Raw genomic sequence first — 26864 nt, 5'->3', positions numbered from 1 at the left:
GGCCCTTCCCTACTTTGGTCCTCAGTTTCTCCCTCTGTAAAATGGGAGACTACAGTAGATGGTCTATGGTCCTTTTCAGCTCTAACAATCTCTGTTTCTTTCTGTCTGCCTGTCTTATTGGCTTGTACTCCACTGGTATCAGCAATCAAGAAGTGTCTGACAACCCTAGATACTGGACAGAGTGCTGGGCCTGGAGTCAGAAGACCTGAATTCAAATCCAGCCTTAGATACAGACCAGCTGTGTGATCCTGGGAATGTCACTTAACTTCTGCCTGCCTCAGTTTCCTCATCTGTAAAATGGGTATAATACTAACACCTACCTCCAACTGTTGTTGTGAGGATCAAATGAGATAATGTTTGCAAAGTGATTAGCACAGTGCCTGGCACATAGTAGGTACTCAATAAAGGCTCCTTCCCTTCCTTTCTAAAAGGGACTGGATTGGATGATTGATAGGATCTCTGGCCCATTCAGGTGGCTGGGATCAATCAGTAAACATTTACTAAACACCTACTATGTGCCATGCACTGTGCTAAATTCTGGGAATACAGAAAAGAGGCAAACGACAGTCCCTGTCCTCAAGGACCTTATAATCTAATGGGAGAGACAATATGCAAATGCATACATACAATGCAAGCTATATGCAGGATAAAAGGGGAAATAATTAACAGAGGGAAGGCACAGGGATTTTCAAGATAGGCAAAGTGGCCCGGATGTGAAGCAGGAAGACCTGGGTCCCAGAATCAGAAGTAAAAGAGGTAGATCCTAAAGAAGACCTGGGAATAAGAGGTGGGAGGTGCAGGAGAGTACCCTGAGCCTTGATGAGGAAAGCAACTTCTGTGAGTCACAACTGTTCACAAGTAAAAGGGGCTACCTTAGGAGGTAGTGAGTTCCCAGTCACTGGGTACTTCAGGCAGAGCTGGCTGGGATGTTGTAAAAGGATTTCTTGGTTAGACAAGGGCTGACCTGGATGACCTCTAGGGCTCCTTCTTATGGTCTACTCCAACCTTCTACCCAGCGAGAGAACCCTGTCTATTCCACCGGTGGCCTCTGCTTGAATCCTTCTGGTGACAGGGAGCTCATTTCTTCCCACTCTATCTCAGGGCAGCTGTGACCGATCAGCACTGCTTCCTTACGTTCAGCTTAAATCAGTCCCCTTGCAACCTAAGCCAGAGTTGAAATTCCTGTGTCCAAGAAGCCCCTCTTGTAACTGGGCAGACAAGTAGAGGCACAGGAGCTCTGTGATTGGTGGAATAAGAGCTAGCACCAACCCCGTGCACCTGTTCCTAAAGCATCTCTGTTTCCATTTCATCTGTGGGATGTCTGGGATTGAGGGAGCCTCCTTAGGGCAGTGTGCTGCTAATCCCCTCTCCTCCCGCCTAAGCCCTTGGTGTTAACAGCATCAGCATCCCAGCTGTTCCCTTCTGGGCAGAAATTCAGAAGGGGATGCGAGAGAGCAGGTGGTGGCATCCCTTCTTGGCACGGTTTTCAGCTTCCTGTGCAGCATGTGTGCACGAGACTCTTGGGTGAGCATGCTGGCTGCTGAAGGACCCTGGAGCCAAAGACCTGGGCTTAGGTTCTCGCTCTGGCACTAAGCCTGCTAGCTCTTTTACCCCTCCACATCCTGTCTCATCTGACAAATAGCCTTGATAAGACTACCCTGCCAATCCTGGAGGGTGTTGAGAGGGAAGCATTTTCTAGACTTTAAAGTCCTATAGAAACGTGGTTATTTATTATTATTATTACTATTATCCATGAATCTGGACTTCAGTTGGCTGAAGAGAATGGGATTCAGGGGCTTCCTGCTTATCCTGTGAAGGTTTGGGCATGTCCTTGCCTTGGCACATTTAGAGGCTCTCAATGACTCTAGGCATCATACAATTGACAAGATGACAGAGGAGGATGCCACCAGCAAGATGTCAAGAGTCGTTTCCTTCAAACTTCTTTCAAACCCCAGGCCCCAAAAGAAAGGAATTATATGCCAAATATAGAGTAATTACCGCAAAATACCATAAGCACTCAGAACCTCAACACAAACCTCAGGGGTCAACACGAGCAATGCTTAATACTTACAGCTCTCATTCAGTCCCCTAGCTCTAACCAGTAAGCACAAGTAAGCCTGAACCACTTAATAATTAGGGGTCTAGATAAAGTGATCCTCCACAGCAACGATTCTTGCTAAATTGTCCCTGACCCTCCAACCCCAAAATAGGTGACAGGCACTGATTGTGCCCAGTCACTCCAAGGGAAGAAGGAAGGAAAAATGAAAACTCCCCCAGAATGAAAGATGTGCCATATGACGATCAGAGCTACAGGTTAAAGGGAACAAAAGGTGTGGCCTGACGAAAAGGGGACCAGAAATCCAGCTGAGGCCAGTCTTTTCCTCCAGCTCATCCACGGAAAGGACTGTCGTATCACCCAGTGTGAAAAGGCTGAGACCACTCAGTAGGAGCTCAGTCTCAAGAGTCTATGTAGTAACAGAAGGAATAGGGGCTAAAGAGTAAGGAGGATTTCCAAAGGTGAGTGATGGGGAATAAAAACCCGGCCCATAAGCAGGTAACCAACAGAGGATTTTAAAGACAGAAGGAAGAGAAAGTAAAACCTCAAAAAGAAATCAAAGCTTACTGAGCAAATATTATAGCTTTTTGGAAAAATGAACCAGTATTACCACAGAAAAGAGAGAATCCTCTCCCCAGAGATCATGAGAAAACAAGAAATTTCAAAACAGTTCAAAAGAGCAATAAGCCTCTTAAAATAAGAAAATATAATTGAATTTAGGGCAGAAATCAGAACTTCTAATTCAGAATTAAAAAAAAAAAAACAAAACAGGGGCAGCTAGGTGGCTCAGTGGATAGAGCTCCGGCCTTGGAATCAGGAGGACCTGAGTTCAAATCCAGCCTCGGACACCTGACACTTACTAGCTGTGTGACCCTGGGCAAGTCACTTAATCCCAATTGCCTCACAAAAAAACAAAAAACAAACAACTAAAAAAGAATTAAAAAACACAAATAGCAGATCAGAAAAAAAATGAATAAATGATGGAAAAACTATCTAAAAAAAGTAGAAGCTTTGAGAGAGAGAACAATACATTTGAAACACAAAAATACTGAAGTGGAGAAAAATTTGGCAAAAGAGAAGCAAAGGGCAACAAAGGTAAAAGAACACATGGATACTCTACAAGCCAAAACAACTGACTTTGAAGATAAGGCACAAGATATAATTTAAGATTAGAAATGTCTCTGAAGAACATGACAGATAAAAAAACCCGTATACCACAATGCAGAAAATAATGCAAGAACATTGTCCAGAATCTCTGAATATACACATAGTAATCAAGAGGATTCACAGATCACCACCAGAAAGAATTTTGTTCTTCAAATGTCAAGGGACATAGTGTTAAATTGAACGATTTCAGTAAAAAACAACAAATTTTCTAAGCAACCAGGAGAAATATCTTCAAATATGAAGTAAAGGTAATTCAAATGACATGAGATTATTTTGCATTCTAGAAAGATCACAAAATGCTTGCAAAATGCAAAAGAGCTCAAGATGTCATCCCAAATAACAGATCCTTCAAAACTGAGCCTTGTTGTTGTTCAGTCATATCAGTCGTGTTGACTCTACATGACCCCATTTGGGATTTTCTTGGCAAAGATACTAGAGTAGTTTGCCATTTCCTTCCCCATCTCATTTTACAGATGAGGGAACGGAGGCAAACAGGGTTAAGTGACTCGCCCAGGGTCACACAGCTAGTAAGTATCTGAGGTCAGACTTGAACTCAGCAAGATGAGACTTTCTGACTCCAGGCCCAGCTGTCTATCCAGCATTCTATCCAATGTGCCACCTAGCTGCCCCAAACTGAGCATGTAATCAACAAAAAAGAATAAATATTAAACAAAAGAGAGACACTGGAGGTGTTTCTGCAAAAAATAAATAAGTAAAAAAGCAGCTGAACAGATGAATTGACTTGCAAATACCCCAAACTACAGAAGCACAAGAAAAGGAGAATAAGCAGGATTAACAAGAGAAGACTAAAAAGTAAAACGAATGCTCTCAGGTTTTATAGGTTATTTTTTTTTTAAAGAGGAAAATTGATCTATGGGGTAAAGGAAAGTACAAAGAGACATCATCGAGGACAAAAGGGACCTAAGAGCTAAAGATTTAAGGGAGTGTGAGAAGCAAAAGTGGAGGAGTTGAATTAATGAATAAAATCCCTTGATCCTTTCCTTACAAGCTTATAAGCTTTTGTAGGTGGGAATAACAATGGGAAGCCGTACAAATGGGAAGAGGGGAGAGAAGGGTAAGAGAGAACAAGTGACATACCCATATAGTCTGAGGATGAACAGGGAAGAAGTAATTCCTTTAGTCTCTCAAGAAGGGGGAGAGATTGGGGGCAGGATTAGAGAAAAGGATAAAAGAAATGGAAGGCAGAAGAGAGAAATTCCTAAGGGCACTCAGGGCCTAGAGCGGTAAGAGGAACCGAGATAAGGTTAAGAACCTTAGCGTTAGGAATGGAGACATGATCATGGTAGGGGTGAAGGGAAGGCCAGGGCCTCATGATTTAGGACATAATACGGCTTCCAAGAATAGGGGCTGATATTGAAGACCCAGGCCTCGTGTAAAGTTGCTTCCAAAAAGATTTGTAGAATCATAGAATGTTAGGGATAGAATGTACCTTAGGACATAGAACGAAAGAGCTACAAGGTAACTTGGTACATAAAATATTAGGACACAGAAAATAGAGAAGCAATGCAGTGATAAGAGTATCAGATTTGGAGCCATAAGGCATGGTTTTCCATCTTGGGTTTGTCACCTACTACTGGGGCCATCTCCAATCGTCCCGATCTTATATCTGGCCACTGGACCCAGATGGCTCCGGAGGAGAAAGTGAGGCTGGTGCCTTTGCACAGCCCTTCCTCACTGTAATCCAATTCACTTGCAAGTCATGACAACACCTCCCTGATGTCATGGTCCTCTTCAAGAACAAAGGACAAATCACAACCACAACTTACTACCTATGTGACCTTGGGCAAGTCATATAACACCTCTCTGGACCTCAGGTCCTCATCTGCAAAATAAGGGAGTGAAATCAGAAGGCCTCTAAGGGACTTTCCTGCTCTGAATCTATAGTCCTATGAAAAGGAAATGTTAGAACTGGAAAGGAATATTTAATAGAATGTAGGAATCACAAGACATCCTAGAACATAGAACTATCAGAACTTGAAGGAAGTCTTAGAAAATAGACTGTTAAAACAGGAAGGGACCATGGAACACAGAATGTCAGAGCTAGGAGGGACCTTAGAATATAAAGAACCCAGGACTGTCATCTCTTCATTTCTCACCAGTATAATCTGGTTATTTTTATATTATGTATATATACATATGTGTGTGTGTGTATCCTATATATACATACACACACATGTATACATATATACACACACATATACATAATTATAATACTTGAACTACTCCATCATATTGTCCACCCTCCCCCACCCCTGCTCCTTCTCAGTTTCTTTTTATGTGCTGTCTTTTCCTGTTGGAATGTAAACTCCACGAGAACAAGGACTGTCTTTCTTTTTACTTGTATTTTTATTCTCATATGAGCTTAGCACAGTGCCTGGCACATAGTAGGCAGTACATAAATGCTTATTTTCATCCCTCACTCCCAACTAATCCCCAGCACAGTGCCTGACACTTAACGCCATACAAATGCTTATTTCCACCCCTCACCCTCAACACAGTGCCTGGTACATAGTACACACTACATAAATGTTTGTTGACTAACTGATTAACTAGAAAGGCCCCTAGAACATAGAATGTTAGAGCTGGAAGGGATCTTAGAACACAGAAGATGCGGCTGTTAATGCTGGAAGAGACCTCAGAATATAGAATGTCAGAATTGGAGGGGACTTTTAAAGATCATCTCGCCAGAGGCTCTTAATATGTGTGTGTGTATGTGTGTGTCTGTGTGTGACGCCCCTGCAGTCTAGTGAACCCTGTGGACTCTTTTTAGAGCATTGCTTTTAACGTCATCAAATGAGACACACGAGATTACCATGGAAACCAATTATCCTGAAATACAGTTATCAAAATTAAAAAAATGCCAATTTTTTTCAATGTCATTCTTTTCACTAATTTTTTTTGTTTTGGAAAATGGCTATTTTCATAAAAATATGTAATTTATGTTAAAATGTAATGATCCCATCTAGCTCCAAATTTATGGGCCTAATAGCCTACTGGTTCATAGCCTCCCAAAGTCAAAAGGGAAGGAGGCATTATGGTACAATGGGAAGGAGAGGGAGGGGAAGTTAGCTACATAGTCAGAGAATCTAGGTTCAAATCCCATCTCTGATACTTCTTACTTGTATAAGCTTAAGCAGATCACACAACCTTTCTTTGAGTTTTGGTTTTCTCAGGTGTGTGGAGGTGTGAGTGTGTGTGTGTGTGTGTGTGTGTGTGTGTGTGTGTGTGTGTGTGTAAGGGGACTGGGGTGGTCTCCTCCTCCTCTTCTAGAACTCATGATCTTAGAAGCCATTTAACCCAACACATATCAAAATTGTGTGTCTGTGCGTGTGTGTGTGTGTGATGCCCCCACAGTCTAGTGAAGTCTGTGGACTCTTTTCAGAGCATGGCTTTTAACGTCATCAAATAAGACACACGAGATTACCATGGAAATCAATTATTCTGAAATAGAGTTATCAAAATAAAAAAAAAAAAAAAACAGTGCCTGCACCCTGAGCTGAGAAGCCTCGATCTCATCCAACTCTGTCAGTCTACAGATAGGAAAACTGAGGCCCACAATGACAGTGGGTCACACATTACATTTTTGGCAGAGGTAAGCTAACAGCAGATGCAGGGTGATGGTGACGAACCTTTATATGCTGCTCTACATTAAGCTTCCCCAGGCTATGAGGAACATAAGCCACTTGCCAACAATAACAAATAACAACAATAATAAAAAAAAATCATTGGTTAATACACTCCCAAGGTCTAATCATTTATGTCCAGAATATTGTGAACTTCTTCAAACAAAAGTAATCTAATTTCATTAAAAAGAAACGAATAAAGCAGCAATGTTATTGTAATCCTGCCTTTATACAAGTGAGGCATAGTGGTCAGAGTGTAAGATGTGGCCTGAAATTCTGCCTTTTACTTACTAGCTGTGTAACTGTGGGCAAGGCCCTTAATTTTTCCGAATCTAACTTTCCTCACCTGTAAAATGAAAGAAAGGAAACAAGCATTTATTAAGCACTAACTAAATGCTAGACACTGTTCTAAGTCCTTTACTACAAATATATCTCATTTGATGCTCACAATAACCCTTTGAGGTTGGTGCTACTATCATCCTCATTTTACAGAGGAGAAAACTGAGGCAGACAGTAGTGAAGTGACTTGTTTAAGGTCACACAGTTTGTAAGTGTCTGAATTCAAGTCTTCCTGATTCCAGGTCCAATGCTCTATCCACTGCATCACCTAGCTGCCTTTGACAGAGACAATACCTCTATTACTGACCTCACAGGCTGGTTATGAGGAAGTTCAAATGAGGTAATGTATGCAAAGTCATTCATGTCATTTATTATTATACCAGGAATCCTTCAACCTAAGATAGTTGTTCTCAAAGTGTGGTCTATGGACCCCTAGGGGTAGCTGCAACCCTTTCAGGGGGTCCTCATGTCAAAACTATTTTTATAATAATATTAAGACATTGTTTGCCTATTAAAACACTCTTCCCCTTTCCAACTACATTATCTGTGTGAGGTCGGATTTTCTTCATATACTTTAACCAAAGTGACATATCAAAACAGATTGAATAAAGAAGCAGATCTGAGAATTCAGCTGTCTTCTTTTAGGCCAGACATTAAAGAGATTTGCAAAGCATTTGTAAAACAATGCCATTCTTTTCACTAATTTTTTTTTCTGTTTTGGAAAATGGCTATTTTTCCTAAAAATATGTAATTTATGTTAAAATGTAATGGTCCCATCTAGTTCTAAATTTATGGGCCTAATAGCCTACTGGTTCATATCTCTGACACTTCTTACTTGTATAAGCTTAAGCAGATCATGCAACTTTTCTTTGAGTTTTAGTTTTCTCAGGTGTGTGTAGGGGGTGTGTGTGTGTGTGTGTGTAGGGGGATGGGGGTGGTCTCCTCCTCCTCTAGAACTTATGATCTTAGAAGCCATTTAACCCAACACATATCAAAATTGGGTGGGGACGGGGAGGTTTGACTAGGTGGCACAGTGGATAAGGACCTGGAGTCAGAAAGACCAGAATTCAAATTTGACCTTAGAGACTTACTAGCTATGTGACCCTGGGCAGGTCAATTAACTCCTGCCTGAAAATGGAGAAGTAAATGACAAACCACTTCAGTATCTTTGCCAGGAAAACCCCATGGACAATGAAGTCTACAAAGAGTTGGCCATGACCGAATACAAGGATGGGAACCATCTCTATAGCATCACCATCATCATTGTCATCATCATTACTTGCATTTGTATAGTGCTTTAAAGTGTGCAAAGTGTTTTACAAATATTGTCTCATTTTATCCTCACAACAGTCCTAGGAGATAGGTCTTATTGCCCCCATTTTACAGATAAGGAAACTGAGACCAACAGCTAGTTAAGTATCTGAGGCTGGATTTGAACTTAGGTCTTCCTGACTACAAGTGCAGCCCTCTGTGCACTATGGCACCACCTAGTTGCCTCTCCAACAAGTGGTCATCTGGCCCCCATATGAACACCAACAGTGACCAAAAACTCATTATTTCCTGAGTCAATCCATTCTACTTTTAGACAGTTCTAATTGTTAGAAGTGAAGTAGCTAGGTGGTGCAGTGGATAGAGTGCTGACTCTGGAGTCTGGAAGACCTGAGCTCAAATCTAGCCTCAGACCCTTACTAGCTATATGACCCTGGGCAAGTCATTTAACCCTGTTTACCTCAGTTTCCTCATCTATAAAATAAGCTGGAGAAGAAAATGGCAAACCACTCCAACATCTTTGCCAAGAAAACCCCAAATGGGGTCATGAAGAGTCAGACATGACTGAACAACAAATGGTTAGAAAGGTCTTCCTGTTATTGAACTGAAATCTATTTCCCCATAACTTCTGCCCCAGAACAAGTCAAAATCTACCTTCTAGATAACAACTTTTCAGATACTTAAAGATAGCAATCATGTCTCCCATCCACTGTCTTTTCTTCTCCAATTCAATACAATGCAAATTCCAGAAATGCTTACTGAGCACCGATAGTGTGCCAAACATTGCTAGAGACTAGGGGAAAATGTAAAGTATAAATAAAGAACAAATTTCCTGCACTTGTGGAAGTGATGGTCGAGGAGGGGACCATGACATACACAAAGTGATGGAGTAGAAAAAATGCTGGATTTGCAGTCAGAAGACTCCCAGCTCTGCTGCTTACCTGCAACCCATGCTCATGCAAGTCACTTCCTGCCTCGGGGCCTCAATGTCCCCATCTTTAAATTGAGGAAGGCATGATCCCATTGAACTCTGTAATCTTAATGCTCTAATACCAAATAATACATGATAAGTGAATTAAATAATCATTATGTCTCTCTTAAATTGTTTCTTATTGAGGGTAGACATTCCCGGTTACTTCAACCACTTAAAAGTTGTGTGACTCAGGAAGGCTGATGATATTAGAGCCCTTCCTCCAAAGGTGGGGACGGGAAGGGGGGAGGGGCTGAAGCACATAAGACTTAGCTAGAGTTACTGAGAAATCCATAAGGACTGAACAAATTATGCCAACCTTTGTGTGCATTCTTAGCTGGCTTACTTGGTTAAGCAGATCTAGCACCATACTTAGAGTCAGGGAGACCTGGGTTTTTATCTCACCTTGCTCTGACACTTACTAGCTATGTAATAATCATGGACAGTCATTTAAGTGCTCTAAGCCTTAATTTCTTCATTTGTAAAATGAAGGTAGGAAGAGAACAAACATTTATTTGAACATGTACACATTATAAACTATGTGCCAGACACTGTCCTAAGTGATTCACAAATGTAATAATAATAATAATAATAATAATGATAGCAGCAAGCATTTATATAGTGGCTATTACGTGCCAGGTATTGTGCTAAGTGCTTTACAAATAAAATAAGATAAAATGATAAAAATAAAATATAACACAAATAAAATAATAAGATGATGATGATAGTAATAGTAGTTAAGAGTAACAATTATAGCAAACATTTATATACCTCCAATAATGTGCCAGGTACCATGCTAAGTGCTTCACAAATACGATAATAACAATAACAACAGCAAGCATTTATATAGCACCTACTATGTACCAGGCATTGTGCTAAGTGATTTACAAATATGATAATAATAATTATTATAGTAACATTTATAGAATACCTACTATGTGCCAGTTATTGTGGTAAGTGCTTTTTAATGTAAGTATAATAATAACAATGATAACAATAGCATTTACATAGTGCTTACTATGTACCAGGCACTGTGCTAAGTGCTTTACAAATATAATAATAGTAATAATAGTAAGTATTTAGATAGTGCCTACTGTGTGCCAGGCACCATGCTAAACTTTACAAATATATCTCATTTGATTCTTACAACAACCCTGTCAGGTAAGTGCTATTATTATTCCCATTTTACAGCTGAGGAAACCGAGGCAAACAGCAGCTAAGTGATCTGCCCTAGGCTGCACAGCTAGTGTCTAAGGCTGAATCTGAACTCAGGTTTTCTCAACTCTAGGCCCAGTGCTCTATCCACTATATTACCTAGCATATAACCCCAATGATCCCATTTGGGATGATAATACTTGCAAATCCTGTTTGGCAGGATTGTTGTGATGCTCAAATAAGATAACGCATTTGCTTTGTCTGATAATGCTTTGCAAATATTAAAGCACTCTATAAACATCCGCTTCTTCTTCTTATTTGATATCAGATATTAGCCTTACTAGTTACAACTGATCTATTGAAAGTTGCCTGGTATCTGCTTACCCTAGATTGCCGCATCTGTGAAAGGTGAAATGGTCACAGTGAAAAAAGTTACAGGACCCGAGTTCAAAAACTAGCTCCGCCACAGGTAGTAAGCTGTGAGAATGTGGGGAAATCACTGAACTTCTCAGGGCAGAGTTTCCTCCTCTATTGAGTAAGGGTTGGCCTGGATGACCTCGAAGGCCCAGAGCTCTAGAGCTGGGTTCCAGTGTTCTGCGATAGCCCCATTCTCTTGATTATAGAAAAGCACCGGCCCTAATGTCGACAAACCGCTCAGGTGAGTGTGCAGGCCTTGCAGAGGGGAAGAACTCCTCACCTAACCTCGTTTTTGCTACAGAATGTCATCGAATCAGAGCAAAAAGGTCCGGCGCAGCGGTGATGCCAGACGTTGCCTGGCTTACTGCGTCACTGCAGCCTTTCTTATCAATAAGCTATAACCAGGTGAATTGCTCTCTGTGAGGCAATGGCTCATTGACTTAGAGCCAGAATTAGGGATCAACGAGTTCAATTCCTTAATTTTAAAGATGGGGAAACTGAGGGAGAGGATAAAGAACTAGTCTAAAGTCATAGAGGAAGTAAAGAATAGAACAGAGATTCAAACTCAGATCCTCTGTCTCTAAATCTAGCAATTTTTTCTATTGGACAATTCTAAGTCATGGTATCAGAGAACTAGTCAGTCAGTCAGTCAATCAACAAGTATTTATTAAGTGCTTATTATATGCTAGGCACTGGGCTAAGCACTGAGGATACCAAAAAAGGGCTAAAACGTGGTCTCTGCCTTCAAGAAGCTCACATTATAATGGGTAAAGGGAAGGAGAAGGGAAACAGGAAGGGAACAGGCATTTATTTATTCAGTACCAGGCACTAGGTGAGAGCATTCTACATGCTTTATCTCATTCGATACTCACAAGAACCTTATGAGATAGGGGCTATTATGATCCCCATTTTATAGTTGAGGAAACTGAGGTAGGCAGGCATGGGGAGGCGACATGCAATAAGTAGGTATGTACAAGCATACTACCTAAGTGGAAGGTAATCTCATAGGGAGGGCATTCAGGAGTCAAGTCATCAAATCTCCATTTCACTGATGAAACTGAGACCCAGCGATTACGTGATTTGTCCAGGAAGTGAGGGGCAGCTAGAGGTGGCACAATAGATAGAGCGCTGGACCTGTAGTCAGGAAGACCTGAGTTCAAATGTGGCATCAGACACTTTAATAGTTATGTGAACCTGGACAAGTCACTTCACCCTGTTTGCCTCAGTTTCCTTATCTGTACAATGAACTGGAGAAGGAAATAGCAAACCACCCCAGGATCTTTGCCAAGAAAACCCCAGATGGGGTCATGGAAAGTCAGACACGACTGAAATGACTCAACCACCACCACCACCACCACCACCACCACCACCATCACCAAGAAGTAAGTTTCAAGGCTGGAATTAGAACTCATGGCTCATGATTCCAAATTCAGCAGTCTTTCCACTACACCACAGCGAACAAATGGACCATTACCGTGATCTTGGGCAAGCCAAACACCTACTGTGTGCAAAACACAGACAAACTTTAGTCTTCTCATCTGTAAAAGGGAGCTGACAACATTCCCACTACTACTCTCACAAGGTTCATCATGAGAAAAACAAAACCCTGTAAAGAGCTATAAAAGTGGGAGTGATGAAAATGATGAACCCTGTGGGAGAATACCACAGAAACCACCTAGTTTCTGCCAGCTTGCTTCCACAGACCCTCTGAGGAGAAGCAGACAGGAAGGAGAGGGGGCCCACCCACAGCCTGGGTGGCTGCCTGTCTAAGGCAGACCTTGGAGCGCTGCCACGGTCAAGATGTGCCTTCAGGAAATGGGGATGCTAATTTCATTGGGTGCTCTGTTTCCTGGATTTTTAAGTAGTCAAGTTGGCCCCACTCCTGAAATTTAACACCCAGTGAGTAGTGCAATGATTAGCTGCAGAGTTGTCTGGTTCAGGGGCAGGATTCCAACTGGGTGGGGAGAGGCAGAAACACTACCCAAGCCACCCCCACCAACCACCTGGACCGATTTCCTGCATTCTGAGAACTGCAAGAGGATTGATATAGTCCAGCCGCCTCCTTTACCCAGGGGAGAAAGGCCCAAAATGTAGCATGGCATGGTGGATAGTGATGGACCTGGAGTAAGGGAGACCTGGGTTCACAGCCTGCCTCAGACACTAGCTGTTTGATTCCAGAAAAGTCACTTAATCTCTGCTTTCCTCAGTTTCTTCAACTGCAAAATGAGGATGATAATAGCACCTACCTCCCAGGATGACTGTGAAGATCAAATGTGATAACACACAAAGTGTTTTGCAAATCTTAAAGCACTATATAAAGACTAGTTATTACTATTATTGTTAGCTATTATTGACCAAGGCCACCCAGTAAGTTAGTGGTAGGGAGGGCTTGACTCCTTGTGTAGTGTTCTTTCTGTTGTCTCACCTCTGCCAACCCATTCTGGCCTATATCTCCACCCAAAGGCCCACAGCCAAGCCAGATGAAAACTAGAAAGATTTAAGGTGCTATAGACTAGCAATGCTAGGAAGCTGGCTTCAATGCCTGATGATGGACCTTGGGTTCTGAGATCCTTAGCTTCTGTAAGCTAAAGCCATCAAAGGTCCCCCTTCATCTGGGGATTCAAGCTTGCCCTAGAAGGGCAGAGACACCAGGGGCTCTGAGATCCCAGAGAGGCAAGCCTTCATTCACACAGTCACCACCCTAGCTAGCCCTGGCCCTCACTGGGACTATTATAACTCTCTACTGATCAGTTTCACAGCTTTCAAGCTGATATTCCTAAAGTACAGGCTTCACCCTGGCTCCAGAAGGCCAAGTTGAGAATGGCTCTCAACTGACCCTGAGATGAAATGGAAACTCCTCTATTTGGCAATCATTCCCCTTTTACTCCTAATCTCTGTGACTGCCAAGATCAAAACTTCCTTTCCTGGCCAAGAGTCCCTCTACCCATTAGAATATAAGCTCCCGAGGGCAGGGGCTGTCTCACTTCTGTCTTTGTATATCCATCACCCACCACCCTGGCACACAGAAGGTGCTTAATGAATGCTTACTGATGGACTGATCTCCCAGTCATAAATTTACAACCCTATGAAACAATCCTAGAATGCTCACTGTTTATGCTACTCCTTTGTCTCTCAGTACATACAGCCTTGTGTTAGCTACATCTTCATATATATTCCTCCCTCTACTAAATGCTACCTTGTAATTATTTATGTATGTACATGTTATCTGGAATGAGAACTCTTAGAGCAGGAATTGTTTCATTTTTGGCTTTGTATTTCCTGAGTCTGGCACACTTAATACCTACTTGCTGATTGGCTGATTTCCTCTCAAACAGTCTGTGGAACTCTCCAAGGGCAGGGATCGTATCTTCTTCATGTTTTCCCCACAGCTCCAAGCACAGGCCCCTACATAGAGAAGGTGCTCAGGAAATATTTGTTGCCTGGGTTCATGTTCTCAGGAGGGGAGAGTGGGAACCCAGCGGGTAAAGAGAGCTTTTTTTTTTTTCCTCTCAGAGACCATAGAGTTGGAGGGGCCTTTAAAGACCAATCTCTACCAGTTCCCATTAACTTTACAGGTGAGGAAAGTGAGGCCCAGAAAGAAGTGACTATGTCACGCCTTGGCTTGACCAATAGCTCACAGCAAATTAGAGGAAATTCTGAGACCAGAATTCAGGTTTCCTGACTTCAAGATCAGGGCTTTTTTTCCATCCCGCCCTGTTGCTTCCATTTTTTGATGATGCAGAAAAAAAACCAAAATGTTTGAGCTAGAAGGAAGCTTCAGAGGCAACTAGTGGTTTAGAGGATTGAGCACTGGGTTTGGAGTCAGGAAGACCTGAGTTCAAATCCAGCCTTGAACACTTCCTAGATGTGTGACCCTGGAAAAGTCACTTAACCTCTGATTGCCTGACGAAATGGATCCACTGGAGAAGGAAATGGCAAACCACTCCAGTATCTTGGCCAAGAAAACTCCAGATGGGGTCATGAAGAGTTCACCACAACTGAAATGACTGAACGACAGAAGGGAGGCTAATATATAGAATGTTAGAGCTGGAAGAGACCCTAGAACATAGAATGTTAAAGAGGGAGGGAACCACAGAGCAAGGACTGTTAGAGCAGGGAAACTTTAGAACACAGAATGTTAGAGAAGGGGGGAACCTCCATAGAAAAAAGGATGTCAGAACTAGAAAAGACTTCAGAACATAGGATGTCAGCTTTGGAAAGAACCTTGGAACACTGAATTTCAGAGCTGAGAAGGACCTTAAAAGACAGAACGTCAGAGTTGGGAGGGACCTCAGAACAATGTCAAGAGACAAGCTGGGAAGGACCCCAGAGCATAGAATTTCAGAGCTGTGACAGTTCTGAGAACACAGAATGTCAGAACTGGAAGGAATCTTAGAACAGAGAAGTCAGAATTGGGAAGGGATCTTAGAGCACAGAACATCAGAGCTGGGAGGGACCTCAGAATATAGAATGTTAGAGATAGTGGGAAGAACCCCAGAGCATGGAATTTCAGAGCTGCGGCAGTTCTCAGAACACAGAATGTCAGAGCTGGGAGAAAACACAGAAGATAAAATATCAGAACTGGAGGAAGCCTTAGAGCATAGAATATCAGAACTGGGAGGAATCTTAGAACAGAGAATGTCAGAGTTGGGAAGGGATCTTAGAGCACAGAATGTTGGAGCTGGGAGGGACCTCAGAACATAGAATGTCAGAGCTGGGAGAGAACACAGAAGACAGAATGTCAGAGCTGGAGGGGGCCTTAGAGTTGGAAAGGAATTCGGAACATAAAATCTTGGCGTGGAAGGCGACTTTTGAACATAAAAGGTCAGAATTCAAAGGGGCTTTAGAAATCAGCTAGTCCACCCCCTCTGATTTTATAAGAGGAAACTGAAACAACTTGTCCAAGGTTACTGTGCCAGAGTCAAGAGCTCCCTGTATCTCCCACCACCTCCAACCCCCTTTGGAGCCAGCTCAGTTCAGCTCTAAGGGACCTCTGGGTTTGCAGATCTGGAAGGAAACCAGGCTTAAAGGGTGGAGGAGCCTGCTTAACTCTAGGGAGGCCAGGAGTGCCAGGAATCTGGGCAGTCCCTAAAGAAGAGCTGAGCCCTTAGAGCTGGCAAAGGATCACAGTCCACGTAGCATTTGGCTGTCCTGCGTCTTCAGCCCAGTCACTCACCGGCTGCAGGAGGGCACTTTACTTCCTCCCCAAATTTTAAAAAATAAACTCACAGAATTCCAGTCACTGAGGAGAAAGGGACTTCAGAAGTCATTTAGTCTAATTTGTACCTGAACAGAAATCTCCTTTAGAACACCTCAGACAGTCATTTGCTTGAAGACCACTTGAGAAGCTCCTTATCTACTGTCAGAGTTGTAACTAATAATTTTTGAAGCTGAGGCAAGCAAGAGTGGTGCGTAGGAGCAGAGGCTCCCCTGAGATGTGGCCATGGGGGTATATGAAGCCCAGCCTAGGATAGGACAAGGCTTCTAAGCTGTTGATCGGGGATGAAACCTTGCCTAGAAAAAGACTGCTACTGCCTACGAGGGAGCAGTGTGAGGAGGGCAGGGGAAGAAACATTTATGAGACAGGGCTGTCAGGCACCCTATTAAAATCTTATCCTGGGGGTAAGGCTCTGGTTGCCCAGACCTGGTTGTGGTTCTGCCATCCATTTCACTTGTGGATGGTTGGGAGAAAATGTTTCCTCAGAACAAGCTAAAATCCATCTCCTTATAATACTCAACCTCTCCTTATAATACTCAACCACTGCTCTTGGTTCTGTACTCAGAGCCAAGAACAACAAATCTAATCCTTCTTATAATGATACTTATTCAAGAACTTTAAGATAGCTACTCTATCTCCCCTTAGTCTTCTTGAGGCTAAACATTCCCATTTTTTTCAAGTGATCCTTGTATGCCATGGTTCCATTTCCTTCACCAAATTTGTTGCCCTCTCTGGGGCCTCATCCAATACGTCAATGTCTTCCTAAAATGTCCTAGGGCACTGAATCGAATGCAGTACTCCATATGGGGTCTGTCCAGGGCAGAGGACTGCAGGGCTATCACCTCCTTTGCTCTGATAGCTCTACTTTTCAATTTAGCCTACAGTGGATGGCACTGGCTTTTTTTGGCTTCTGAGTCACCCTCCTAATTCATGCTGTACTTCAAATGAACTAAAGCTCTTAGATCTTTTCCACACAAACTGTTGTCTAGCCATGTCTACCCCACGTAATTGACTTTTTGGATATAAGTGTAGGATTTTACATTTATCCCTACTAAATTTTATCTGTCTAGTCAATGTAGATCAATCATTCTTTATTCTGAGCTCAACCCTCAGTTATATGTAGTGTCACAGATTTAGAGTTGTATGTCCGTTAAGGTCATCCACTGTATTAGCTATGCTTTTAAGTCTTGTGTCATTTGCAAATTTGTATATACCATCTAAACCTTCACTCAATCCACTGATAAAAATGCACAGAATTTACAACAAATCCCTGGGGCAACTGCTTTGTGAGAAACACCCTTCCAATAAGACACTGATCCATTAGTCATTCTTTGGGTCTGGTCATTTAACCAGTTTTGAATTCACCAAAGTTATCATCTAGCCTACATTTCTCTATCTTGTCCACTTGGATATAAAGCCTTGTGGAAATCTAGGTATATCATGCCTATGGTATTCCTCCAATCTCCTACACTATCTACCTTACACTATTTATCAAAAAATAAATTAAGTTAGTCAGGCACACCTCTTCCTCACTGAAGTCATACTAGCTCTTAGCGATCACTGCTTCCCTTTCTAAATACTCACAAACCATCCCTTTAATGATTCATTCTAGAATTTTACCAGGAATTAAAGTCAAGTTGCTTTACCTATAATTGAGAGAGGTGAATCTCTTGGCTTTTTTGAAAGTCAGAACAACTTTTATCCAACTCTAATACTATTGTACTTTTCCCAATTTTTATCATATTTCAAAGACCATAAGCAGCCATCACATTCATTCATTCATCAGTTAGCCATCACAAATCATTCAGCTGACATTAGTCTAAGGGGCCCTTCTATGACACATGAGGATCACTCTTAGGGGAAAGACTGAGGCAGAACTTTTCCCTGTATTTTAGCCAGTATTTTTTTTTTAAAGTCAGCTATGGTACAGAGGAAAAAACAATGGATTTAGATCTATGTTCAAATCCCAGCTCCAGCATTCATTAACTGGACAACTTTGGTAAGTCACAACTTTCTTGAGTTTTAGCTTTCTCATCTGTAAAATGAAGATGATAATAGCTGTAGTAATATTAATATATTAATGTAGTAAATATTAATTTAACTGGTGGTACTCTAAGTGGGAAATACTTGTCCAATGAACAATCAGAAGACATGAGGAAGTTGTAAGTAAAAGGAAGGATGACTGACAGGTTTTCCTCAGAGAGGCAAATAAAGAAGTTAATTTCATTGGATACTCAAAGTTAATAAGAAATGTCATTTCATGGGATATTTGGTCATCTCACCTTGCAGGGCTCATAACAATTTTAAACACATAGGTCACCATGAAAATAACTGTATCTTATGTGCCCACATCCATATCAGAGGATAAAAAAATAAAGAAACATTATGAAAAACTCAAAATCCTTGAAACCAAGTAAAATCATCTTAAATGATTTCTTCAATCAAAGGTTGACCCTGGGGACAATAGTAGAAAAAGTTTGAAAACCTTTTCAAAAAAGTTCAGGAAAAAAAATCAAAGATGTCAATAGTTTATAGATGCCTAAGACCTCTCATAGCTGTATAATATCACATATTCTAATTAGTTAAGACTGAAGATCAAAAACAACACCAAATTAGAAAAAAAAATTTATACTAGTACATACAGCTACCACAGTTCTAGCCTCATTTATTCAAACAAGTTGTTGGCTGTGATAAAAAGAGAAATGGATAAAAGTAAAGACATTGACCCTGATTATCACCATTTCTTAGAGTATAAAGCCAATGAGGCCAAATGAATGTAGAAGCTGCTTCCATCAGTCAGCACATACAAGCAAAATACAGTCTCATTTGCAAAGTGTCATAGAGGAAGATGGTTCAAAATTATGTCTATTGTTAATGTCTCACAAAACAGAAAGAGGCAAGATAGGAAAAATGAAACTAAAGAAAGTTTGGCATGAGGCTCCAAAAAATCAAAACATCCCCAAGAGCATTTTTAAGTGAAACTAAAAGGACAACAAATAATTCCAAAGTGGAATATATTTGGCAGCGTTTCTATAGCTATTTTCATCACTGATGACAATGGAAGCACCATATTTTGACTAATACCTTGGCAACCTATATTATCTGGGGTAGTGGAAATGTCACTTAAGAAGATCAGAAGGGAAGAGAAGTTTTTGTTTGTTGTTTGGTTTTTTAGTTGTGTCCAACTCTTCGTGACTCCTTTTGGGATTTTCTTGGCAAAGATACTGAAGTGGTTTGCCATTTCCTTCTCCAGCTCGTTGTTATTGTTGTTGAGTCATTTCAGTTGTGTCTGACTCTCCGTGACCTCATTTGGGGTTTTCTTGGCAGAGATACTGCAGTGGTTTGCTATATCCTTCTCTAGCTCATTTTACAGATGAGGAACTGAGGCAAACAGGGTGAAGTGTCACATAGCTAGTAAGTATCTGAGGCCAGATTTGAACTCAAGAAGACTAGTCTTCCTGACTCCAGGTCCAGCACTCTATCTACTGTACCACCTAGCTGTCCTTGGAAGAGAGGCTAGACCTAACCAATAATACATAGGCTAAATCTGTCTAGAGGTAACAAAATTTAAAGGTACCCAGGGATCAATTTTCAAGGTATCTGAAAGGGAAGATTTTAAAAAATGGAAAAGATTATAGATTATTTATTACAGTCTGTGTAATAGACCCTTTCAAGTAAATGAGAAACAAGCAATTACTGAGCCATGTCCCTATTTTTTTCCCTATTAAAAATGGCCTATAACACATATAGTTGTGAAAACATGAGAACAGGCAGACTTTCACAGATGGTTTTCCAGAAAAGATTACATCATCAGTCATCCTCCTGCCAGAGAGGTACAGAAAATACAAGAGCCCACTGTGTTTACTATATTACAAGGAAGCATTTGGTTCAGCAGACCAAAACAGCTTCTCTGTATACAATGTGGCCCAAAAGTCTTAGGACAGTTTTCTATTATTAAAACCTTAAAAATGTCCAAAGATTTTTAGGACACTCTGTATATGTCATGATCATATGATTCTTTGAAAGAAGCACCCACACAGAAGATCAATAACAGCTATTTGATTCTAAGTATCAATACAGGAATAAAACAGGGAGATGGATGCTCAACAAAAGTATTGACTAGTGTTATGGAGGATGCCCTCTGTAGAATCCAAATAGAAGACAGATTTCCTACATAGGAGATTCTTTGATTGCTCTAGTTTGTAGATGTCGGTGCACCAAACTCCTTAATACTCTAGGATCTTCCTGGCTTGGTCCATAGCACCTCAAAAAATGATCAGCCTTGCAATCCCCAGGAGGAAAGCCAGTCAATGAAGAAGGCATGTTGCTCAGATTATGACATGCTGCTGATGGACAGGCAGTGTCTATCAGTACACAGATTTTGGACAGGTAGAGCAGCGAGACAATGGTCTGGGCCCAAAATGGAATAGGAGGAGAATTAGTTAGCTTGCATTTGGGACAGTGCATAGTACTTCTGATGGTCACTCCTGCCCCCCATTCCTCCAATACCAATGTCCATCTTTTCAATACTAATATTCTAACATGACGCTGAATTTCTGCAAATCATGAAATACCACAGTTTCTAAAGTATCAAAATTGTGGATAACCCAAAAGGGCAATGAAAAGATACCTGGTGTTTGTAAGTAGCATGTTGGGATATGGTACCGATGATGGCTCGCATGCAAGTTATATGTAAGGCATCATCACAGTTGTATGTTTGGAAAAGGAGGGCTAGTCATAAAGGAATAGTAATGAATAACATATAGATAACCCGTATGTGCTGGGTGGCACAGTGGATAGAGGGCCGGACCTAGATCAGGAAGGCATGAGTTCAAATTTGGCCTCAAACGCTGACTAGTTGTGTGACCCTGGGCAAGTCACTTAACTATTTGCCTCAGTTTCCTTATCTGAACTGGTAACCCTTAATAATTTATTCAAAGACCCCAAAGATGGCCTCCAGTGCTTTGGGTTGATTCTTTACAGATTATTTTTTTTGAAGGGGATGGACAAGAGGATAAAGGGGCATGAATGAGTAGAGATTTGTATCCATGCAATACTCACACTGATGAGACAAGGAATTCATGGAGATGCAGTATACAGAGTACTGGACTCAGAATCAGTAAGACCTCGGTTCAATTTTAGCCTCAGATACGTACTAGTTGTGTGGCCCTGGCTAAGTCTCTAAACCTCTTTGGGCCTCAGTTTCCTCATCTGTAAAATAAAGGGGCTGCTAAGGTCTGTTCTGGCTCTAAATCTATGATTTATGATGTTCCCTACCTCATAGTTATTCCTCATAGCTATTGAAAGGATCAAGGGGGATAAAGTATGATATGGAAAATATGCTGGGATGGATGGCCTTTGGGGAATGGCAAAGTTCTTTCAAATACTTCAAAACTTCAAAGACTAAACTTCTCTCTGAAACAAAGGCCTATTAAAAAAAAAAACCCCAAATACCTATATTCTATCGGTGATGTTGTACAGCCATAAGCCATAAAGTTGGACAATCATTTATTAAGTGGCCACAATGTGCCAGGCACTGTATGGAATACTATGGTCTCTGAAGAAATGAGGTTGATTGTCACCCAACGGCACTGAAGAGGTAAGCAGTGGGCCTGAGCAGGTGGCAACATGTACAAAAAGAAGCATTATTCAGGAGCAATGGATATGGAGTATGTCATCAGAGATACAGATGACTAGAAAAAAGATGGCTCGGTTATGCAGCCACAGAGGGCGTTAGCTTCTATTCACCTGGCACGCTCTTTTGTTGTCCACACAATGTCAACTGATCTAGGAAGGGTCCCAGAATGGTGAGTAGAACCACTCTGGAGGATTTACAGGAGGACCTAGACAAGAGTGACAGAGGATTGGCAGAAGGGTTGCTATATGTATCAATGGAGGGAACACCCACATTGATAAGATTTCAAATCCACTGATCTGTCATGAGTCTTCTTCCAATGCCTCATCATGGCTTGGAGGTGACACTGGCCCTTGAAGGTTATGCCATTGGATTACAAGGCCTAGAATACCTTAACACACTGGAAAGGCTCTGAGTGGCTTTGGCTTGGGCCAAACTATGTGCAGCTGGGTGGCACAATGGATGGAGTGCCAGGTTTGGAGTCAGGAAGACTTGTGTTCAACTCTGGCCTCAGACACTTACTAACTGTGTGACCTTGGGCAAGTCACTTAACCCTGTTTGCCTCAGTTTCCTCATCTGTAAAATGAGCTGGAGAAAGGAAATGGCAAACCACTCTAGTATCTTTGCCAAGAAAATCTCAAAAAAAGGGTCATGAAGAATTGGATGCTGAAAATGACTATACAACAACAAAACTATGTGCCTATCATCAAAGGATGCAAAAAGGATCACAATTCAGAGACTGGCCACTGGATAATTTTTTTTTTTTTGTTCCTAGTCAGACAACTCATAAAGGACTATTTCTAAATGTGTATAGGCTACAATCTTTCTCGGCAGAGGGACCTCCCCACTTTGACGAAATTACAGATCCTTCCCTGAAATAATAATTATTATTAATTTTCAGTATCATCATTTTTCTCACTTTAGACTGGTAAACTCGTGCCAGTCTAAGGGAGGATACAACACTACCATATTTATAGGCAAGGAAGGTCATGGGATCATAGTTTTAGAGATAGAAGGAACCTGAGAGGTCACCTAGTTCAACTTGCTCATTTTATAAATGAGGAAACTGAGGCCCAGAGAAGTTAAGCTACTTGGCCAAGGTAATACAGATACTAAGTAGCAGAGGCGGGATTTGGATCTTGGTCCTCTAACATTAAATCCAACATTCTTAACACCATACTACACTGCCTATCCCCAAGCACAAGAAACTTGGTTTAACTGAGGTCAAAGTGGCTCACTTAAACCCATGGTCAGATCTCAGTCATGGAATCATCACCCATTTTAGAAGCAGGTTGGGTAATTTTCATGAACTATTAAATTATTAAAATATCAAAGCTAAAAATTTCCCCCATAAATTACAGTTTTCCATCTATATTAGGTTTAGTGCTACATGGCATTTTCCACTTCCTACTAAAGAGAGTGTAAACTCCTTATTCTGGTATTCAAGACCCCCAACAACTGGGACCCAAAGAACATCTCTCCAGTCTTATCTCTCCCTATTCCCCAGGCTGGACAATTTACTGAACCAGATTCTTATCCTGCTCTTTCTCCTCCCTGTTTTTGTGCATGCTGAGGTCTTACAGTGTAGAGGAATGGAATGAAAGCAATGGATTTAGAGTCAGAAGACTTGAGTTCGAATCCCACTTGTAATACTTATTACTAAAACCAGACAAGTCATTTTCTCTTCCCTGGGTCTCAGCTCTTTCCCTCTTTAAAATGAAGTATTTGGACTGAGGTCTCTTCCAACTCTCTGATCCTAGAATAATCTAGAATAGCCCTCCTCACACTGAAGTCCCTCCCATCCTTAGAGGCCCAAATCAGAGGTTAAATCCACCACGAAGCCTACCCTGACAACAAACAGGCCCCACCCTCCCAAGCCAGGGTGGAATCTCTCCCTCCTTGGATTTCCCATAGCACTTGATCAGGATCTCTCCTTTCCACTCATTTCCTTCTCCCTTTATCATGATAATTTCTATACATATCTTTTCCCCTTCCTGAAATTGTGAGCTCTCTGACAAAAGGACTAATGTTATGTCTGTCTTGGTAATCAAACATAGGCCCTTGCATATACCAAATAAGTGTTTATTGAATGACTAAGACCACAGTTTGCCTTTCCTACCCCCACCTCTGTGCCTAGATGTGACTAAGAAAAGCTGGGAACTTGTAGCACAATATCACATCCTTTTATGGCATGCAGTTACCTGCAAAGGAGTCTTACAAGTTACGTAGAGACATACTCTGGAACTCCCTTATTCACCCTCCTCTTAATTCCTCTGTAATCTCTCTCTCTCTCTCTCTCTCTCTCTCTCTCTCTCTCTCTCACACACACACACACACACACACACACACACACACACACACACTACAGCTGTTCCAACTCTTCTTCCTGTCTGCATAGGAAGGCAGACGGAAAAGAGCGGGCCAATATCCAGCTGCCCTGAATATGAATTGTCCAGTTCAAGCTCAAAAGGCATTTTGCGCATTTGGTCTGGCAAGACTCTCCAGTCCATATATAGAAACACAGACTCTCAGAGTTCACATGTTTATAGCTTTAGAATGCACTTTCCTCATAATGACCCTGTAAGGCTGGTAATAAAAACATTATTGTCCGAGGTGTGGTGGCTAAAGCTCAGCAAGGTTAGGTGATTTGCCCAGAGTAACACAGTAAGTGTTGGTGTTAGGTTTTGAACTCAAGTGATCATGGGAGGGACCTCATTGATGATGTAAGTTAACCAGTGCCGGGAAGCAAGAGCCAACTTCACAACATCCCTGATAAGCAGCCATCAGACTCTGCTTGCCACCTCCTGGGGCAGTGACTCACTATCTCACTACACGGCCCATTCCATTGTTGAATAGCCCTTCGTGGGACCATTTCTGCCCACAGGTTCTATTGTGCCCATCGTGCCCAAGCAGAAAAAAACTATTCCTTCTTCCCCATGGCAGTTCTTCAAATAAAGGAAGATAGTTTTCTTGTCTCCTCTAAATCCTTTCTTCTCAATCAACAAGCTTCTATTAAGTGTCTACCACGTGGCAGAAAGCACTGTGCTAGGTGCTTTGGGGATACAAAGACAAAAATGAAAGTTACTGCCCTCAAGGAGTTTATAGTCTATGGAACACATATACAGAAAAGTAATTCATACACATGTATGTATGTATATGTTATACACACACACATACACACATACACACAAACAAATTACATAAAAAGTATTGGTCCTGGAGTCAGAGGATCTTGGTTCAAATCTTGCCTCTGGAATTTACTACCTGTGTGGGCAAGTCACTTAACTTACTGGCTCTCAGTTTCTTATGCTGTAAAATGAGGGAGCTGGACGAATGACCTCCAAGATCCCTCCTAGCTGGAGGTCTATGACCTAATACCCAAAAATACAAAATTTGTACAAAGCAGTTCCTTTAATGGATCTTCACCTGGCATGATCTCCAGATCCTCCACCACCCTGGTCATCTTGAAACTTATCAATAGCCTAAAATGTGTGCCCAGAATGAAAGGTACTCCAGGTGGGTTCTGACCAGGGAAGGGACTACAGCTTCCTAGCAATGACCAACACTATCCCACTTTCTACTCTGCTTCCTATTCTAGTCCACTCATTCCTCAGAAGGCCACTCATTTCCATTCATCTTAAAGTCCCTTCTCTTATCATATATTAAGTCTTTGCTTGGTTTCCATTATTAATCCCAACTTTCTTATTACATCCAGTCCTCCAACCCACAATGCCTCAGATTATAACTTACCCTTCTGCTAACCAACATCCACCCAATTCAATCTGTCTCATTACTTTAGGTAATGGGACAAAAACACTTAAAACTTTCTCAGTTTCCATAGGATCTTACTATACTTTTAACTCTTTCCTGCCGGAGACAGCCGGAATGGTGGAAAGAGCACCGGAATCAGAAAACTTGTGTCTAAATTCCAGCTTTGCTCCTTACTATTTGGGCAAATAATGAAACTTTTTTGAGCCTCAGTTTCCTCATTTATAAAATGAAGAAATTGCTTAGTAAGTTCTAATTAAATTGTACAAGCATCTAAGCACCTAGAAATGCTAGCTATTATTAATGATCCTAATTCTTTATTTTCTCCAACCCCCCCCCCCCCCGCGCCCCCGACTAACCTGGATCTAAAGACAGGTATCTAGTCTTCAAGATTACCAACTCATGAATTAGTGAGTGGACCTAGGGTCAATCATATCATCACTCTGACTATCAGTTTCTTCATATTTCAAACTGGGAGAGTTACATTTACATTCCCTACTTCTTGGGCCCCTAGGAGAAAAGTGCTTTGTAAACCGTGAAAAGCTATGGAGAAAGAAAATTGTTATTATCGTAGCCCTCTCCTGGTTTCTTCTTTTCCTAGGTTGCTATGCTGCCCTGTTCCTCTCCTATCCCGCCCTGTCGCCGCCAATTCCATTCTGTCCTCTTCTATCATGCCCCGTATCCTCCAATCCAGCCCGGTCGCTCCCTGTATCACCCCCGTCCTAATCGGCCACCTTCCACCCCCGGGCCAGGTGGCCAGGTGAGAAAGATGCCCAGAGCTTCCCTCCCAGCACAGCCCCAGTCCCAGCCCATGATCCCCCCCGCACCCACCTTCTCCCCCTCGCTCCGGAGACTCCCCTTGCCGGGCGCTGGAGCACAGAAATGGGAAGTGGGAGGGGGAGGAGTGGGGGAGCTGAGCCCAGCTAGGGGAGGGAGGTGGTGGTGGGGAGGTGGCTCAATATCAGGCGCAGTTCTTCCTGGGATTTGTAGTTCCCATCCCCAACTCGGCCACAGTCCAGCCGCAGCTTTAGAACTCCATCTCCCAGGAAGTCCTGCGGCGATCTCTCTCCACCCCAGCGCACGCTAGCCGGCTGCAGTTAAAGGGGACCAAGCCTGGGAAGGGTCTTTGAGCCACGTCGCCCCTTCCCCCTTCCCCCTTCCCCCACACAGTTCAGCACCAGCTCCGCCCCTCTCCTGCGGCGTCCGCCCTCCCTCCAGCAGCATCT

At 42.0% G+C, this 26864-nt stretch overlaps 1 protein-coding gene across 2 annotated transcripts in view; it reads right to left on the bottom strand.

The window, feature by feature from the left end:
* The window catches only part of KCTD21 (potassium channel tetramerization domain containing 21), a 38061-nt gene extending 11508 nt beyond the window's left edge, over positions 1–26553 (bottom strand). Inside the window, exons 1-2 of one of the 2 annotated variants that reach the window (XM_027848008.1) lie at positions 26470–26528; positions 14323–14422 (exon numbers count right to left, since the gene is read on the bottom strand). The gene's annotated coding sequence lies outside the window, so the exon portion shown is untranslated. Of the gene's footprint in view, positions 1–14322; positions 14423–26469 lie in introns of both variants that reach the window. The other variant, XM_027848007.1, reaches the window with a different exon arrangement.
* Positions 26554–26864: the final 311 nt, after the last annotated feature.

This window comes from Vombatus ursinus, unplaced genomic scaffold, assembly GCF_900497805.2.
Source record: "Vombatus ursinus unplaced genomic scaffold, bare-nosed wombat genome assembly UNPS02005659.1, whole genome shotgun sequence".
Taxonomy (NCBI): domain Eukaryota; kingdom Metazoa; phylum Chordata; class Mammalia; order Diprotodontia; family Vombatidae; genus Vombatus; species Vombatus ursinus.
The sequence above is the reverse complement of the archived record's forward strand: the minus strand, read 5'-3'. Positions and strand labels throughout refer to the sequence as shown.